General features: G+C 44.8%; 1 long non-coding RNA gene across 1 annotated transcript; it reads left to right on the plus strand.

Annotated features, from left to right (window-relative positions):
* Positions 1-663: 663 nt before the first annotated feature.
* On the plus strand, positions 664-16785 carry LOC132369661 (uncharacterized). Its single transcript, XR_009504456.1, has 4 exons — positions 664-979; positions 13630-13992; positions 14590-14769; positions 16318-16785. It is a non-coding gene; the product is annotated as an uncharacterized LOC132369661 (long non-coding RNA).
* Positions 16786-19246: the final 2461 nt, after the last annotated feature.

Consider the following 19246-nt stretch of genomic DNA (forward strand, 5'->3'; position numbering starts at 1 on the left):
TAGAGAGGACCTGCACCCAGCGCAGCCAAAAATAAATAAAATAAATAATTTTTTTTTTAAAAAAAAGAAAGAAATTGTATACAAAGGGTTGAGGAACTCATCTGTGTATAAAGAAAGAAATGAGGTGACGCTAAACGGACACATTTATCAAATGAAGGAGGTTTTCATTGTTGTTGCTTTTTTTTTTTTAATTAAAGCTAAAGGAAACCTGTGCCTATTTATGCTTCATTCTCTCACTCTCTGGGGAAGGAGGGGAGGAGCTAAGGAAAGGTGTCATTTTACAGCAAGAGGGAAAGGTCAAAGTGTTCACATCTAAGTCTTCCATATCCTTGGTAAGGAAGAATGTGAAAACACAGTGAGTCACATCTGCTATGACTAGGCCAGACTTTCCAGAGGCTGTCACTTGGAAAGAAACAAACCCCAGCTTTCTAAGGTTAACTGCTGAATTCTCTTCCTCTTGTTTAATTTTAAACTTTGGCACTTCAAGGGCAATGAAATTGTTATGGATTGCATATTCCTGTACTCCCCACCTCCTGCCAAGTCATATGTTGAAACCCTAATCCCCAGTGTGATGGTATTTGTAGATGAGGCCTTTGGGAGGTGATTAGGTCATGAGGGTGGAGCCTCCATGAAGAATTAGTGCTCTTATAAAAGACTCAAGAGGGCTAGCGCGCTCTCTCTCTCTCTTTCTCTCTCAATCCCTCTCCCTCCGCCTCACCTCCTACTCCATGTGAGGATACAGTGAGAAGGTGGCCATCTACAAGCCAGGAAGAGGACTCCCGTCATGAACTGAATCTGCCAACACCAAGATCTTGGACTTCCCGGCCTCCAGAACTGTGACAAATGAATGCTTGTTGTTTAAGTCACCTAGTCCATGGTACTTTGTTATAGCAGCCCAAACAGACTAAGACAGAAATCCAAGATCCCCCTGCACTACAGCATCAGACAGTGAGGCTGCTGTCTCTCCTGTCTCCTCCACGTGAGTCTTTAAACTGTCTATTTCCATGTTCCCAGATTACAATCGGCTTTTCGCTGACAGGCTGTGCTGAGCGTTGTCTCATTCATGGGGTAGACGGTTGTTGCCTGTTCTCCAGCCATGACAAATTGCTGACTGCTGGCATCACTGATGAAATAAGTAAGGCCTCTGCCACCCCAGCTTCTATTACTTTTTAATATGAGTTACTTTAATAGAAAGACTTAAATGCTTCTTTCTATTGCTTTGCCTCAGCACTTCTGGGGTCATAAATTCTTCTCCCTCTTGTCTGCTATTACTGGCATATCAATCCTTTCTAGTTCCGTGAGCACTAAAATTGAAAGAAAACAAGGTTGTGGCTTTATGCATTTTTAATTTAACAAAATCCCAGCTTTGAAGTTGAGGGAAACAATGCTTCTGGCGGAATGGTGTGGCCACCAGGAAAGCCTTTGGAGAAGTCAGATCAATGGAAGGTTTGCAGGCAATTGGCTCCATCCTTAATCTTCAGGGGACCCTCAGCTGACTTTGTGTTCTTATGAATTCCAGTCAGGTTGTAAATCTTCCCCACTCACCCCTCTTGTTTTGTCTCCCTCTTGAGAACATACAGAAACCTAGTAGGATAGGAGACTTTGCACTCTCAGCCTTAGAGAAGAATCCATGCATCATTTGATTTGTCCCCAGGGTTCCAACATGAAATGGTTAGCTGGTTGCATGACAATGAAGGGAAAAGAGTGTCTCCATTCTTAAAAATCTCTCTTTTAAGGCTATTCCCTTGGGGTGCTTAGTTTCTGGGTCTCAAAAGGTCAGGAAGTCCTTCCTCACCTGTAGCTCACATTGCAAACTCATGGAGAGAGCCTATTTCCTAGAGGTGGAAAAAAAGTGCAGGCTGGCATAAGGCCCAAGAAAGAATGAAATAAAATGTCTCTTTAGGCATGGCCCAGAGGCATGATTAATACCACTGCTCATCAGCATAAAATATATTCAATTATGAGGGATTAAGAGGCTTGGGAAAGCAAAATGCTAAAGCAGTTGAAAGATGAGCATATTAGTGGAAAACAGGGCCCCAGGATGGCAGAGGCTGAGGCTGCCTGTGGTGTCAGAGGGTGCCGGGGGAGTGCAGCTTTGCATTCTACTGAGGAGGATTGTTTCCCAAATGCTGGGTTCTTGAGAGGTTCTGTACTGTTAGGAGGGGATGGAGCTGGAGAGGTGTACTCTGCCTAACCTGGCCACATTCACCCTGAAAAAGAAAGTGCTTTTCAAGCACCTTTGTTTCCCTTAGAAACCAGTGCTTGCTGAAATACATCACTCCAAGGGGCTCCAGTGTGTGCTGACCATTGAGATGCCCCACGAGGGGGGGATCACTTGGATAACTCTCCCAGATTCTCGTCTGTGAATTAACACAGTTCAGGCAGAGAGGAGAGTGGGTAAAGCGTGCTGTGCCTGTGTGGTGGAGTGTGGGCAGAGCATTGGGTAGGTGGGTGACAGCCTGCTAAACAAAAGGCAGAGAATCAGAAGAATCCCAAGAACCACCCTTTAGGAGACAAAGTAGTGACTCCAGAACTAGGACCAGATGGCCTATCTGCTTGGGGTAGAAAACCAGCAACCAATCAATTAGCTGAACAAGTATTTTGTGGCACCTTCTATTTGCCCACCACTGCTATTTATTCATCATGCCTTTCATGATGCACAGAAGAGCTGTGCTGGGGGTGTGTGGGAACTGGGAGAGGACTAGTACTAGAGAAGCAGTGATGGAGACTTTTAGTCTTTCCATGAGACAGGTTTGCAGATGATCCCAGAGTTGAATTCCCAGAATTAGAACAAGTTACTTCAAGATCAGAGCAAATTGTTGGAGAACAGTATTGTGGTTAAAAGAGTAGCCATTAGAGTTAGGAGGACCTGGGCTTGAACTCTAATTCTGACACTGACTAGCTGTGTGACTTGAATGAGTGGCTCATCCTTCCTCTGTCTCTTTGTCTTGTGCATAGAATGGAAATCATAACTGTACTGATCTCAAAACGTTGTGGTGAGAGTGATGTTCAGTAATGTGTGAAGCTCCTAACACAGTGTCTGGCCCATAGAAAGCACTCAGTGCATTTTTTATAAGTATTTGCATCTTCAGAGGTGGAGCTGAGAAAGGTGTGCAGAGAATAAAAGAAATGGAAAGTTAGCATTACTTATAATATCCAAGATATGGAAGCAACCCAAGTGCCCATCAACTGTTGAATGGATAAAGAAGACGTAGTATATCTATACAATGGAATATTACTCAGCCATAAAAAAGAATGAAATTCTGCCATTTGCAGCAATGTGGATGGACCTAGAGAACATTTTGCTTAGTGAAATAAGTCAGAGAAAGACAAATACTGTATGACATCACTTATATGTGGAATCTAAAAAATTATACAAATAAGTATATATGCAAAATGGAAACAGACTCACAAAAACAGAAAACAAACTAGTGATTACCAACAGCAACAGGGAAGGGGGGAGGGGTAAATTAAGGGTATGGGATTAAGAGATACAAACTACTACATATAAAGCAGATAAGCAACAAGAATATATTATACAGCACAGGGAATTACAGTCATTATCTTGTAATAATTTATAATGGGGTAAAATCTGTAAAAATACTGATGCTTTACACCTGAAATTAATATAATATTGTAAATTAACTATATTTCAATTTAAAAAAAAAATGGAAAGTCAATAAGGCGACAGAAGAAAATGGCAGGGGATTTGATAATCTTATAGGCACATCTGTCTGGCCTGGGGCTATTTGCATTAGACCAGGGATGTCACATTTTCCATGCTCTAGGGGTCTTTAAGAGGTTGCATGGTCCCTAACAGCCAAGGTAGGGGAGCCAAACAACAATGTAAATGTAGGAATTAAGAAACCCAGTCTAAGTGCTTCACCATATGTGTTGGGATGGGTTGAGTTGGACTGATGGTTAATGACTAGGGTATGTGATCAAGTCCAGAGATAGTGGCTTAAGTAACACCTGCAGGACTAACTGTTTCTTGTCCCGATGGTGGTGTGGGAAAGGTTAGCCCATTGACATCTGTTTGGCCTTTCTGTTTCCTAGACAGAAGCATTCTGTTGGGCTGGTTTATAGAAAAATGTCTTAAAGCAGCTTTGCAAATTAAGTTCACATATATCTGCCTGCCTTCTCGAGAATGCAAAATGAGAGTTACTACTCTGTTCCATCCAGGAGAATGGAAGGGTAGCTTTTTTGCAAATCTGACCTTTCAACTTCTTTTAAACAAAAGTGCTGTGAGGGTACAACTTGTATCATTTTGTAATCCATTCATTCGTTCACTCATTTAACAAATATGTATTGAGCTCTCCTTACATGAAAAGTACAGTCCAAGACCTTGGGAATGAGCACAGCAACCCTCAAGGAACTCAGAAGGGAACAAGTCAGGTTAACAAACATCTGTAATCAAAAGAGGAGAGAGCAAAAATGGAAGCAGGTGAAGAACTGATCTCCTTCTACTTCTGGGATGTATGCCCAAAGTACAGAGCAGGTATGGTGAAAAGGAGATGTAAAATGGAGCCAGGGCTCTTCTCTCTCTGTGAACTTTGGTGTGGTATGGCCACAGGATGACTAATAAATAGAACTCTCCAGGGAAGTAGAATAAATTGCATGGAAGAGAGATCATCGGGATAATAAACATATAGCATCTCTCTTGGTCCCCAAGTGCTCAGATCATCTAAAGCCTCCAGCTCTGGTACCAGAAATCAGAATAGTGGCTTTCCAGGTGCGTCACTGGCCAGAGGTAGTGCTGGAACGAGGGAGGATGGGAAACATGACCCCAATCCCATCCACCTTCTGAGCCACATCCACCTAGGTTCTAAGTCCCTCATCCTGGCTTACTGGTTGGCCCAATAAAAGTAAAGGCAAACCTGAGAGTGGAGAGGTCTGTCACAGGAGTTGAGAAATGGCCACAGGAGTGGAAGTTACTCATAACATTTAAGGCTATGCTACCCTGTGTTAGGATGACCACAGAGCAAACTAACATAGGCAACAATAAAGCCCAAGCCAGCAAGTTGAAATAGACACTCTGCCCCTAATAGGGGTCTGTAAATACCAGTTAAATGGATGAATCAATTGTATATGCATGCATCATATTTTTCCAGCCCAAGATTTGATTTGGTTTCCATGGCTAGAGGCCAGATGCCTACTGAGAAGTCTTCCAAATCACCAGTCTTGATCTTTTCTTAACTGCTCCCAGGGGATCCAGAGACTGACTCTGGTATCTAGCACAAGCAGCATGGCACTGTGCCCTGAGAGGGCTAATGCACTATTCATATTGGCTTTGGGTCCAGGCACCCGCTATGCAGAGCCTACCACCCAGATGGTATAGACTCAGATTCCAGTCCATTTGGAAAGGCCAGGTCCTGCCAACTCCATCTCCAAGGAGACAGTCTATACAGAACCCACATGCCAAACTACCCGGGACTTTGCCAACCAAAAGATGGTGAGTGGTCCTGTCCTGTAAGCCACACCTAAAATAGGCAGCAGATGGGAAATGGGGGCAGGAGGTGGAGAACAGCTGGATGGCATTTGCTACCTAATAGCTCTTGAGGGATTTGAAAATCATTGTTTAATTTCCCTTCCCACCTCATGTAAACAAATGTCCTATACCAGGGGTGTGGAAATCAGAATGTTAAGTGGTAAAGCTTATCTTCATAGCTCTCCAGCCTTCTTCTTCATGACCACCAACACACACACACACACATGCGTGCACACTTGCAAAAACACATGCATTCACTTTCAGCCACTGAAATGGCTGCTGACTCAACCTAAGGCTTTATTTCATTTACTGTGTATCTAAAGCCTTGTCAGGAGCCCAAGCTTCTTCTCTCAAGTTTCTTTTGAAAATTAAATCTGGCTCTTTGGGACTGCAGCAGGAAAACTGAATTTGAGATACAGTAATTCAAGATATTTATATCCTTTCGTCATTTGCTCAGTTGGTCTTCTGCAGCTGTGGTTTGTTAGGGATTATCCCACCAGAAGGGATAGCAGAAATACACATATTTAATAAGAATTTTTTTCCTCCATTTCTTCCCCTGACTCTAAATAGCCACTTGGAGGGAGGGGGGGGCTGTACCATAGGAGAGAATCTGAGGGGCCAGGAACAGTTGCCCAAGAGCTGGAAGCTTCAGGCCAGCCTGGAGGGAGGAGGGAGATGAGAGCCTGGAAAAGCTGGAGCTGGATCCTGGTCCCCAAAGTTGAAGAGAGGAGAGTGGTTCTGATGATGCCCCTTTATAGGAGAATTTAAAGCCCACTTCTGCTTTCTTTAGCCTGTCTAAAGGCCAGGTGTTCTGTGGTCTGGACAATCCATTATCTACCTTCTTCATCGCTTCTGGGTACATTCCCTTCGGCCCCAGAGAGAAGCTCGGGACCCTGGAGGACTCCTGATACTCCCACACCGAAGCCATGGAGCCTCCTTCTTATAGGCAGGAGGGCAGGTAGTTACCTGGGAAGGGCTGACACACCTGCAGGTCCCAGTGGCCCTTAAACATCGAGGCTCTTTGCCTCAATCCTAAATCACTTCTAGGTGCACAAACACTCAGGGCTACATTTCCATTCGCCTTCTGACTCCAGTTAATAGTGTTACCTCCAGGTCACAGACATAGAAAACAAGCTTATGGTTACCAAAGGGGACAGTAGGGAGTGGGGGATAAATTAGGAGTTTGGGGTTCACAGTTACACACTACTATACATAAAATAGAAAAACAACAAGGTCCTACTGTATAGCACAGGGAACTATATTCAATATCTTGTAATAAACCATAATGGAAAAGAATCTGAAAAAGAATATGTATACATATACAAATGAATCACTTTGCTGTCCACCAGAAACTAACACAACATTGTAAATTAACTATACTTCAATTAAAGAAAAAAGAAAAAAATAACCACATCCCAGAGATCTTTGGTTGGGGTGTTTGCATGCGTGTTTCTTGAGTCTCTTTTGCAATAATCCCTCAGTCCAGGCAGAGGTTTTTCCTTCTTTACCAGAGAAAAGAGAGAGAAAAAGGACAAGACTCTCCTTCTCTTTAAAAGCTGTGCCCTTTCAGTTGAGAGCCACTCACTCCAGCTCTCTGCAATGTGGCAAAATCTCCCCAAGCGAACCCATCGCATTCTGGGAGCTCAGCATAAAAATTACAGCTGCCTTAGAGGCCACCTGACCCTGATGCATCAAGCCCTGGAGTGAGGCCAAACAACCACTTAAAATGACAATCCTGGGCAAAGTGGCACAATGACATGCTAAAAATATATAGATGGGTATAGATGTGATATGAAAATATATATTTTTCTTGCTCTCACTGTGAGAAGCAGGCATGTTAAAGGTATTAACAATTAGTGTTCCTCTCTGGAAGGATCCTCTAGTTATGTGCTTTGGGATCCAGACAGGAAGTGAGAATCATGCAGCAAAGCAAAATTAATCCAGACAAAATGAAATGATGCAGTCGAGGTATCTGGGATGGAGGGGCCCAGAGGGCATGAGGTAGTTACCTGTCTCCTGCCCTTGTCCTCCGCAGCTCTCTGTGGGGCAGGAGAGGCTTTGTTTGAAGAGGATGGTTGCTGCGGGAACCAGGAGCTACCAAAAGCAGAGTGAGTTTTTCATTTCTGAGGAGCAAAACACCCAGGGAGGAAATTTCTGTGCAATGTGCCTCCAAACTGCTGTCCCTGACTTTCTAGGGCACCTGGAAATTGGTGGAAAGCTTGGCATGCGTACACAGAAGGCACAGATGTGGCTCCCCCAACCCTGGCCCCATCGGGGCTGGCTCCAGACATGCAGAGTTAGAGGTGACTCGGGCTGAGATCTGAGGTCATCTGTCCCCAGCAGATGCCCCTCCTGTTCTAGGGGGATGGAAATTCCCCAGACTAGGTTCTTTCCTCAGGAGTGGAAAGACAGAAACAGCTTTGCCTTTGTTTCCAGATTTTAATTCCCTAGAATCTGCCCCAAGGGTAATGTCTTTTTGTTCTTTTTTCCAAAATAATTCCTCAGTTCAGACAAGAGAAAAACCTTTTTGCTCTTTCCTGTTTAAGGACAGAAGGTGACTTTTCTACTCTTAAAATACAGTACCTTTCTATTTCAAACCACTTACTTTGGCTCTTCATAGTGTGATGTAAAATTCCTGGTACTGACAGACTCACAGATCAAATTTCCAGAGTGAAAGAGTAATTTGGTAATGCACTCTAGTGTTTTCCAGCCCCCTTTGGGCTTGCTGGCAACCACACTGTAGCTTTTGCTCTCAGCTCCACCATTTACTGCTCTCTCCCTATACTTTTCACTTTTATTTTTGCTTTTGGAGTTCTAATGTCTGCCTTTTTAAACTTTTTGAAAAAACTTTTATTGAGATATAACCTACACTCAGTAAAGTGTACACTAATCTTACCCGTACAGCTCAGTGAATGTTTTTTTGTGAATATACCATGTAATCGCCCACTCAGTGCCCTCCCCTACCGTGTCCACAACACTTCCTCCCTGCCTGGATGTAACCCCATTTTCACATCTATCACTGTAGGTGAGATTTGTCTTTTCTAGACTTTCATATGAATGGAATCATCCAGTATGTACTCTCTCATGCGTGTTTTTTTTCATTCAACGTTATATTTTGAAGATTCATCCATATTGTTGCATGTATCAATAGGTTTCTTATTTTAACGCTGTGTAGCTCATTTCAGGAATATATAGAATTTATCTATTCTCCTGAAGAGATATTTGATGAATATTTGAATTGTTTCTAGTTTGGGCTAACACGAATAAAGCTGCCCTGAACATTCTTTACACATTGGGGTTTTGTTATTGTTGTTGTTTGGTGGACATATGCTCTCATTTTGGGGGGTACACCTAGGAGTGGAATTGCTGAGTCATAGGGTATGTGTATGTTTAAGCTTTAGTAGATGCTTCCAAACCCCACATTCCAAGGAGCTGTAACAATTGGCACTCCTGTCCGCAATGTGTGAGCGTTCCGGTAGCTCCATATCCTCTCCAACACTCAGTTTTGTCTCTCTATCTACTTATAGTTATTTACACATGAAGTTGCTGCATGTCTGCTTACCTGGGGTCCCTTCCCCCTTAACTACACCTTTAATTCCTCAAAATATTCTATATAGGGATTACAGGGTAAAACTCCCCTGGGCTGTACTGATGTTAAAACTGCAAGTTCTGTGTCCCAGGACCACTCCTAGTCCTTTCCTGGGCAAACTGGGATGGCTGGTCACCCTAAATATGGTATAATGCAAAGGAAAGAGGTTTTGGCAAGGAACTGACCCGGTTTGAATCCTAGTTCACCTACTAGCTGTGTGAAATCAGTCAAGGGAAAGAGTGACGGACAGATGGATAGATATGTGACAGAACAAATATAGTAAAATGTTAATGGTACAACCTGGGTGATGGGTATACATGTGTTAACTGTAAAATTCTTTCAACTTTGCTGTATGTTTGGAAATAATAAAATGTTGGGGAAAAGACAAAGTAGGGGTAACGCTGCTTGGTTCTGGGGTACCAGATCTCAGAACTCAGAGGAAGCTAGTTTTTCCATGTCATGGAGCCACTAAAGAAAACAAATGCCTACATTCTTCTGGTCTTCACATTTCAGTTGCCCCACCAAGTTCTTCTATTTCCTAAAATCCTTTCAGAAGACGAGAGACAAGAGAAAATAGCAAATCAGAGCAAATGGACAGAACTTGTCTTTAAATTCCAGCAGTCACATTGCTTTGCTCAGAGTTGTCTCGCAAACAGAACCGGAAGCTTGGTGTCATATTCCCCCTTCCCCTTCCGACCTCCTGCTGGCCTCAGATAGACTAAGCTGGACCGTTACCCATGACCTGATGCCTTCTTGAGCCATATTCTCCAGGCTCTCTGCTTCTAACTTTGCTGTCATCGCTGGCAAAGCCGACTTACTTTTATCCTCTTTCAAAGCCATCTCCTGTTCCCATGGCAACTTACTGGGGGTCTTCTATCACCATGGGAACATGGCTGCTGGGTTTAAATACACCTTATCACCACAGCATTAAAAATATGGGGAGAGAGGGAGTCTGGTTGTCAGGGAAACAGAATTCAGGTCTTCTCCATGAGAGATGGGCTGGGGAAAAGGAAGTGCTGTTGGGAGTTTAGAATCAATGCCACACCTAATCCTGGTCCTTCTGGGATGGCCACACACTTACTGTGCAGATACTATGGTGTGTGTGTGTGTGTGTGTGTGTATGTGTGTGTGTGTGTGTGTTAGAGAAATTGTCTTTGCATCATGGACATATGAAGAACCTCATCGGAAGGCAACTTGGAGATTTCAAGGGTCTCAGAGGACACTCTAATAGCTCAGCCTGACGATATAGGGATATCATGGTCTCCCCCCCTCTCTCTCTCCACCCCCCTCTCTCTTTCTCTCCCCCCACCCCCACAATCACAGTAGGGAACCTTCCTTGTCATCAAGAGGACAGCAATTCCATGGTGAACATCCCAGGAAAAGCAAACCAAGAGAGAGAACTGCGTATAAAACAAAAGGGCATAAAAAGGGTTTAAGTGATGGGAAATAGGAATACCATCCTTGACATGGATAGAGTGTACCTGAAAAAGGCCAGTACTCTTTATTCTGTGTCACCTGTTTGTCCTTGAGGCAAATGGGACACTCAATCAGTCAACCACCTTGTCAGAGGGATAGTAAACGAGTATTGGGGGCACCTACCTTCCTAATCACAGTGGGGAGTTGTCGAGCAAAGGAAGATGCTTGCCCCCTCCCCAGGCAGAAGAAAGAAAACATATGGAAGACACATGTAGCTCATAGATCACAGGCTTCCAAGGACCAGAAGCACCCAGTAGTGTGAAGCTCATTGTCACTGCATACACATTCAAAGAAACAAAACAAATGCCACCTAATTAATCTTTATGTCATTACTATCCAAGTGTTCAGGCGCTTATGCGCATCTGGGAATTTTATCTCTAGTAGTCTTAGTCCCAGGAAGAAATATGGACAAACATGTCCCAGGCTCAGCTGGCAGCTCTTCTCCCTTTTCAGCGGCTTCCACGGTCCCAGGGCCCTCAGACTGTCATAAAGTTGCTCAGAGCCACCCATAATGACATCCTGCCCAGCTGAACCCCCTTCTGAGACCCATTCCACACACAGCTCCTGCCATCTCATCATGTCAACGTTTACCTCTTCTCTCTCAAGCGTGGAGTAGAGGAAAGAGAAAGCGCTCTGTTCTTAGAAAATGCTGGGTTTGAATCACAGCTTGCCACTTTCTAGATTTGTGAGTTTGGAGGAATCTCTTATTTAAGTTTATATTACTAAAATAAATTTACAAGATGATTCTAAGGATTAGATGACATATGAACATGAAAATGCTCTGCAAACAAAGGACATAATGCCCTGACAAGGACTGATTGTTCAACCTCCTGGGTAGCACACTTCCGGTCTAACAGGGTGCCTTGGACTATAGGAGTGATTCTGAGGGGTGTCAGTTCAGGTCAGAGCTGGGGATGTGGACATTTCTGGTTGTGAACTAATGGAGGGCAGGGGCCAGCCCCAGGGCCCAGCACTGTGCTAGGTTTATAGTAAGTTCAACAGTGGCTGCTCATTCAGAGGTTGGTGCTGTTGACTGGGACCTTTGCTGCCCTTCACATTACTTCACACAGGTGGGTGGCAGTGTGTCCACCATACCCTGGTGCAAGACCTCTTCAGCAGTGAGAGTCAAATTGCCCAGGTCCAGACTGAGCAGGTCCAGCTGCAGGGGGAGTGCAGGAGGGCTATGAATTGCGACTCTCCTCCAGGACTGACATGATTCATATCCTGGCTGCCAGAAGGGGACCTCTCTGTAGCTTTTGACTCCATTATCTTGAGCTCACTGCCTACCCTGGCCACTGCTCCATTTTCTCCTCTTAACATTTGTCCACTTGCCAGGACAGCTTAGTAATAGCTCCAAGAAAGACAGATTATCAGTCCCTCTCCAGAAAGAACCAATTATTCATGGCCTCAGCTAGAGTTTTATGAAAGAAAAAATGTGGCAAGAGGAGTGCTACTTCCTGCTGCACCTGGGAGGCTTTGCCTGAGAGTAGAATCTAGGCGTGGAGTGGGCCAGAGCAAGAGGTAGTATGTGAGATGGAATGGCATCAGAAGGAGGATGCAGGATTTGGACAACAGGATGCAGGGGTGGAATCAGGAAATCGCCTGGCAACAGGCTCCCAGACCATCAGCTGTGTGTTACCACCAGGGGCATGTGGCAGTGTGCCTGGGGCAAAACTACAAAGTCCATGCAAATTGTACCCTTTGGTGAGTCAATTAAAACCTCATCTTTATAGTAAAAATAAATAAGGATATATTTTGATGCAAAGTACAATTTTTTTGCATGAATTGTTAAGAAAACAACTGAGACTTCCAATTTTTTTCTTGCTGCTCAGTCATCAGGTCATGCCCCTAGAGCTCTGGAGGTAAGAATTTGCTCTTTTCTGACATTAGGGTATTTCATTAAATCATGCATTCATCCATTTATTCATTCAACAAATATTTATTGAGTGACAACTATGAGTTAGGCACAAGAGATGCAGCAGGGAGAAAAACACAACTGGACCTTGAGTTCATGGAGTTTATACTCTAGGGGAAATCTTTGAAAGCATTGATGAGCCCAGATTCTCTCATTTGTGTTTGAAGATCAGGCCAGGGGAAATGGTGAGCTTCCTTTCTGGTCACCAAATCCACAGGCAGAGATTAGATAAGCAAAAGTTGCTTGTTGAATGAATGAGTGAATGATGAATGGTTTTCAACATTGGATGAGGAGGCCTACTGGCTGACTCTGAAAGTGCTTTGCCATTCCTGACTCTGTGCCTTCTCTCCCCTGTGCCTTGTGGACGTGGCGGGGATATGCCCTTGGCCCTGGAGGGGTTTCTGGAGCTCCTTTCTATCTGCCTCTTTTAGTCTTATGCCTTGATCCCTTGAAGTCAAACTCAGCTTCCTCCTGGAGCCTGGGCAGTCCAGAGTCTCCAAGCCTTTCCCTCACCTATGTCTCTCTTGGCCAGTCAGGCAGTGGAATCCTAATGGGCCAAGAATCTGAAAAAATAAAATACAATTGGCTGTTGGTTGGAGATAAAAAAGGAAAACTAAACATTTCTCTCTTGGTCCTGTTTAGGCCACTGAATGCATTCGATCCAAACATGGCAGAAGGCCCAGCAAAGGCAGGTGGTTCCTAAGCAGAGATGTCTAGAACTCCGGCTCTGAAAGGCAGCATCCAAAGTGGTCCAGCCCAGAAAAAAGGAGAGGGGATGCAGGGTCTACACACTCTTCCCTCCAGATGGGGTTGGGCATGAGACTAAAGGGCTCCAGATGGCCCAGGCCCCTGTGGTGTGACCATTCCCAGTGGCCCCTTTGGAGGTGTGTGTGTGTGTGTGTGTGTGTGTGTGTGTGTGTGTGTGTGTGTAGCATTCACAGAACAATTTAGGCACGTTCATGTACATCACACATTTAACCCTCACAACAACTCACCCAGAGGAAGCGGCATTGTTATCCTTTGAGTAAATAAAACTGAGTTTCCCAGGGGGAGAGCAAGTCTCTGGTTCCAGGTCTAGGGTACCACGATGCCTCTCCCCTTTAGCTCCCACACAGTGTGGGCTTCAAACACAGAATAATTCAAATTCCCGACTCCTTCCAGGTGGAAGAGGTACCTGGCTCTGAGAAGACCCCTCTGCCAGAGTGACTCACTGTCAGGCCCCACAGGAAGAAGCTGAGGCCCTTAAGTGCTCAAGAAACTGCTGGCTCCAGGCAAAGAGACGAAGCTGGCCCTGGACTCGTAAAAGAGCTGCTGCACTTGAGCAGGGCCCCCTGGGCTGCTGAGCTGCTCCACATGCAGGCCTGGGGTGGGTGCCACCTTCCCAGGCTGCTAGGTGAGCATCTCTGATGCTAAGTGAGGGGGCAGCTCCAGAGCCATCTCTCCCCTCCCAGCTCCCAGCACCTCTGGCATAGAAGCCCCACTCAGCACCAGGGAGATATCATTCCTCACTTTTCACCTTTCCAGGTAATCTATCACCCAGAAACAGGGTTATGGAGAGTTGTTTAATGTGAAAATGACTCTTGTGGGGAGCTGGAAGAATAAACCTGTCTCTAAGGCGCCATGTCTCATTCTGGCTGCAAGGAAGGGACAAGGAGGGAAGTGTGGCGGGGGAGGTGGGACAGGAAGGGGGCGCCAGCGGAGGTGAAGAGGCCCTGCAGAGAGAGGGATCGGCAGTGCTGTGGTTACTGGCTGAGGAGCTGGTGCCCGGGATGGTGCGTTGAGCTTCCCTCTCACCTGGAAGCCCAACAATCCTTACACTTTCTGGGGAAATCCCTGACACTCAGCGATATAGTTGTGTCAGAAGCCCTGGCTCCACCCTGGTGTCAGCACCCTGGAGAAGGTAGGGGATGGGGGAGAGACCTCTGCATCAGGAGCCTGGGTTCCCACTTGGCTCTCTGCAGCTGAGGCTGGGCAGAATTGGGGTGACATCTGCACTGGGGCCTCGACCGCTTTGAGGCCAGAGGGGGAGAGGGGAATGCGGTCGTTGGGACAAAAATAATTGTTTTTTACTATGAGGGACAAGGAATTGAAAAGGATGATGTGTCCTCCTTGGGTTTCTAGGACTCAACTCTTGCCTCAGTTTTCCTCAAGTCCATTGCCACCTAGTTCTATTGCGGAGGATCATCTTCTGTCTGTTTCCTTTCACAATGAGAAGAGTCTCTTGGTCCTCGCTGGCTAAGGATCTGCTTCCTTTTTTCTTCATTTCCAATGATACAGACACGGGATCAGGACTCAGATGAAGTGAGTGAGGCACTTGCCTCTGGCATGAAATATAAGGGGGCACCAAAAAACTCAGTAATCAAGGTAAATGCTATTTTGATATAATATTTTAAAAATCAAAATTAATGCAAAAAATCCTTTATGAATAAAATATCCAAAATTTAAATAAAGTTAAGATCAGTACTGAATTCTCCTTTCACCTCAAACTTCCCTATGGTTCACAAAGCACAGGATACAGAACCACTCAGTGTGCTGGGCCCTGGGGGGTCTGGTGGAAAGGAGGACAGACGTGCTTCCCCCTCCCCACTTCCAATCTTCCAATCTCAGTAAAACAGAAATGAATGAGTAAACCAGCAAAGGTTGAGAGTTGTGATCCATGAGACAGCCAGGGTTGGTGGTGGAGACGCTATGGATAGGAGAGTTAAAGGAGCTTGTCTGGGGATGTGATGCTTCCACTAGGAACTTGAAAGATGGGAAAGATCCAGTGTGATGAGTTGGATTGCCACCCTTCAAAATTAATATCTTGAAGCCCTAACCTCCAGCACCTCAAAATGTGACCTTATTCGGAAATGGAGTCATTGCAGATGTAATTAGTAAAGATGAGGTCATACTGGAATAGAGTGGGCCTTTTTACATAATATGACTGGTGTCTTTACAAAAGGCGGAAATTTGAACACAGGCGTGTACACAGGTAGAACGCCATGTGATGAGGAAGGCAGAGATTGGGGTGATGCTTCTACAAGCTAAGAAACAGCAAAGATTGCCAGCAAACCACCCAAAGCGAAGAAAGAGCCTGGAACAGTTGCCTCAGAAGGGCACAGCCCTCAGAAGGAACCAATGCTGCTGACGCCTTGATCTCAGACTTGTAGCCTCCAGAACTGTGAGACAATAATTTCCGTAGTCGGTGGCACTTTGTTATGGCAGCCCTAGCAAACCAGTACATTAGCCATACAAATAGCAATGATAACAGGTGTCCAGGGAAAGTGAATAGTGTGAAAAGGCCCTGAGGTGAGCGAGGGCTCAACATGTTTGGGGAACTGGAAAAAGGTAAGTGTGTCCACAGCACAAAGAGTGAGGTCAAGGGGTGGGCAGGAGACAGGACATGCAGGACTTTCTGGAATAAGTCAGCCCTTCCCATGACCCCTTTACTCCAAGGCAACAGCACTGAATCCAAATCTTTTTCAGCACCACTGAGTTGAAATTCTGCCCTTTTTAGGAGTGAGGATAGGGATTGGGTGGGGACAAAAAAGGCAAAAAAGAATGTGAGGATTTAACAGGCCTCACCTAAGTCCCCAGTGGATGGTTCTGGACGTCCTGAGGGTTTGTTTGACAAGACCAGCCTTTGCCAATTTAGCAAGTCACTGAGTACCTGCTCTTAATGATCAAGACATTCGCCACCAATGCCATCCAAGTGAAGACTTCAGATGAGAATCTGGAAGTGGGGAACCAGGAAGCAGAGAGAAAGATTGACATTGTGAAAATCCCTGATGGGGAGTGGGTAGGAGGACAAAAGAAGTATTGAAAGTCTGATAAACTGGACCTTCTTCCTCCTTGCCCTCTCTTTCACAGAAAGTCAAGTTGAATCAGAAAGGGAGTTGGCAGGAGAGTTTGTCCTGTTGGCACCACTACCAGGGACCCCTCTAGCCTCCTGGACGCCTGCACTCCAGCTGATTCTCACTGGGATCCCATCCTCAATGGCAGCTCCCAGGGCTTGTCCAGAGGCCCTGGATGGGAGGCACTCCCAGCCTGTAGAGGCAGCAGATGTATTCTTTAAGCACAGGGACAGCAGAATTTTCAAGCTTGGTGGTCAATGGTGTCTTCCTCTGAGCAAATCACTCCCAGGGGCAACATAACCTTCATGCTAGAGCCACGACTGCCAACTTTCTCAGCAATCTTCATCACTGGCAGGGAGGTGACACTGATCAAGAGAGGATTCTATATCTGAGTTAAAGTTTCTTACTTGTCTTCACTTATACCTGCATCCCCTCTTGTACAAGTTCTTTCTCGCCGTTAATAAAGCTGTAGGAGCCTGGAGAAGATGTCCAAGAGTGATTATTCATGCCTGAGCTAATCCCTTAGGATCCTGCTGGGAGATGGGCAGTGAGTGGCCAGAGGTCAGAGGTCAGCATCAGGAGTCCCTTGGGCTGGTTGGAACCATGAGAAGGATCCTCCCATTCAGTGCCCAAAGTGGGGCACGTGAAGCAGCATCACAGACAGCAGGATTTGGACCTGAACTGACTCCCCGGGGTTCAGGAGGAGTTTCGACAAGACACTGCACATCTTCGGAGCAGGTGGTCTCTTCTGTCTCTACAATCAAACAGAAATTTTTTGCAGCTGTTCTGTAACAGACTGCTGCCTGGGATCCTAGAACCATAGTGTTTTTGATCTCCCTCTTCTCAGTGTGGACTGCAAATCCGCAGCCTGGAAGCCCTGCCCTGTCTCTCTCTGAACACGGGGGGTCAAGGGAGGCTGGCCCTTGGGGAGTCCCAGTAGTTGCTGGAGATGTGTGTGCACAGTGGGGTGTGGAAAACAGCAGCCTCTTCTGATCTCTACACAGGGAAACCTGGGAGAGTCGCTTTAAAACCACCAGTGAAATTATCTCGTCTATTGACTAAACAGGTGAAAGAGGAAAGGAACTGTAGATTTTCCTTAAGAAACAAAGATTATCTCCTCTTATCCTTTTCTCCCCAGTAAACGTTGCCCCAAATTGGAAGTGAAATGTGTAATTTATTGTCCTACTTTAAATGTTTCTTGTAGCTATGAATATTATACTTGGATCAGATTCTATTGTACTGAACTCCACTTGGGCTCTAAATTCTTTTACAGCAGTGGAATTTTGTTAGAATGAGTGCATTGTTATAAATCACATTTCCAGACTCCAGCTTGGAGTTTGCATTTGGTTTTCATCTCCACAGCTCACCAGCAATGTGATCATTGCTAGCAAGTCATTTGAACTCTTTGATCCTTATTTTCATCTACCATAAATTGGACACATTAGGTATAGCTGTCCTAATAACTGTTAGCTTATTTTTTTTGATGGAATACTGATCACAATTGGAGAAGCTATTTTGGGCCCTCTGCTTATGTGGGGCAGTCGTCTGAAATCCAATTTGCTTTGGCCAATTCACCTTCTTTGTTTTCCAGCATTAGATAATCCACATCCTCTGTAACCTGCATTTACTTATGTTCAACAGCAAAGTCTGTTGTGCTGTCCTGCTCTCCCTTTGGCTCTTGTGTCATTTTCTTTTACTTTTTCCAAGATGACGTGTAGGACTTAGTTTTGGTGGCCATCTGATTTATTGATGCCGGGAAAAGAGGAGGACTCAAGCTATACACTCAGTGTCAAGTTATCTGTTGAGGGAAACTCATTTTTATTAGAAAGCTTCCCAGTGTTCATGAGTGTCCACATGTGTCTGAAGATGAGGGTAGGACTGAATTAGAGGTGAAGATTGCATCAGTCAACTCCTTTCTCTTCCTTTACAGTAATATCCTGAGGTTTCTCATGGAATGTGTTGTTCAGGGAGGGGGCACTGGATTGGGAGGGACCTACAAAATGTCATAAAGAGAGAAAAAAAGTAATGTATAGCTCTAAGTAAAAGGTACTTTTAACCTAGGTTGGAGACACCCAGAGCCTGCTCTTATGATGCCCACATGCCAGCCACTGCCATGAATCTTTAAGTTAAACTGTTCACCCCATGTATCTCCAGTGGGAGTGGACTTGTGGAGGCATTCTGGAGAGTAATCAGGCATGACTTCATCAGATTAAGAATACACACACTCTCTGACCCAGTAACTCCAGCGCTGGAGATAGATGGCGAAGGGGACATGTATACTCATGACAGAGTTATTTGTGGTGATGGTGAGGAGGTAAGTGCATCCTGGGCACCCGTTCCTGGAGAATGGGAAGGCAAAATGTAGTGGATATACACCATGGGAGCCCGGCAGCCATTAACAGCCATTGATTAGATATAAACATAACAACATAGATGAATCTTAAAAGCAGAGCTCATGAAAAAAAGTAAGGTGAAATGAAATCTATCACACAACATTTATACAATTTAAAAATGCATGCATATAAAACAATACCCATTTGCATTAATACATACAAATAAACAGATACACATTGAGCCATTAGAATGATTGACTGTGAGGGTGAGAGTGGGGAGATGGATATGAGAATAAAAGAGAATAAGTGATACATAAAATAAGAGGGAGGGCTTGAATGGGAAAATGTAAGAATGACTTACTCAATCCTCTGCACCTGAGGTTCAAAATAAATAAATTAATAAAAATATGAAACCTCCTAAGTTTCTGAGTTAGTCTGGGCTCCATAGTCTGTAATTTCTCAATGACCAAATGGGACCTATAGTAAAAAGAGAGGGTGTTTTACTGAATTAAAAAAACAACAAAAAAAGAACAACCTGTTTTGCACTGATCTCTCAGTTGAGTCTTACATAAATCCCTGTTGATCCTCATGGCTGTTCAACAATTCTTACAT

The sequence above is a fragment of the Balaenoptera ricei genome, chromosome 8 (assembly GCF_028023285.1).
Source record: "Balaenoptera ricei isolate mBalRic1 chromosome 8, mBalRic1.hap2, whole genome shotgun sequence".
In the NCBI taxonomy this organism is placed as follows: domain Eukaryota; kingdom Metazoa; phylum Chordata; class Mammalia; order Artiodactyla; family Balaenopteridae; genus Balaenoptera; species Balaenoptera ricei.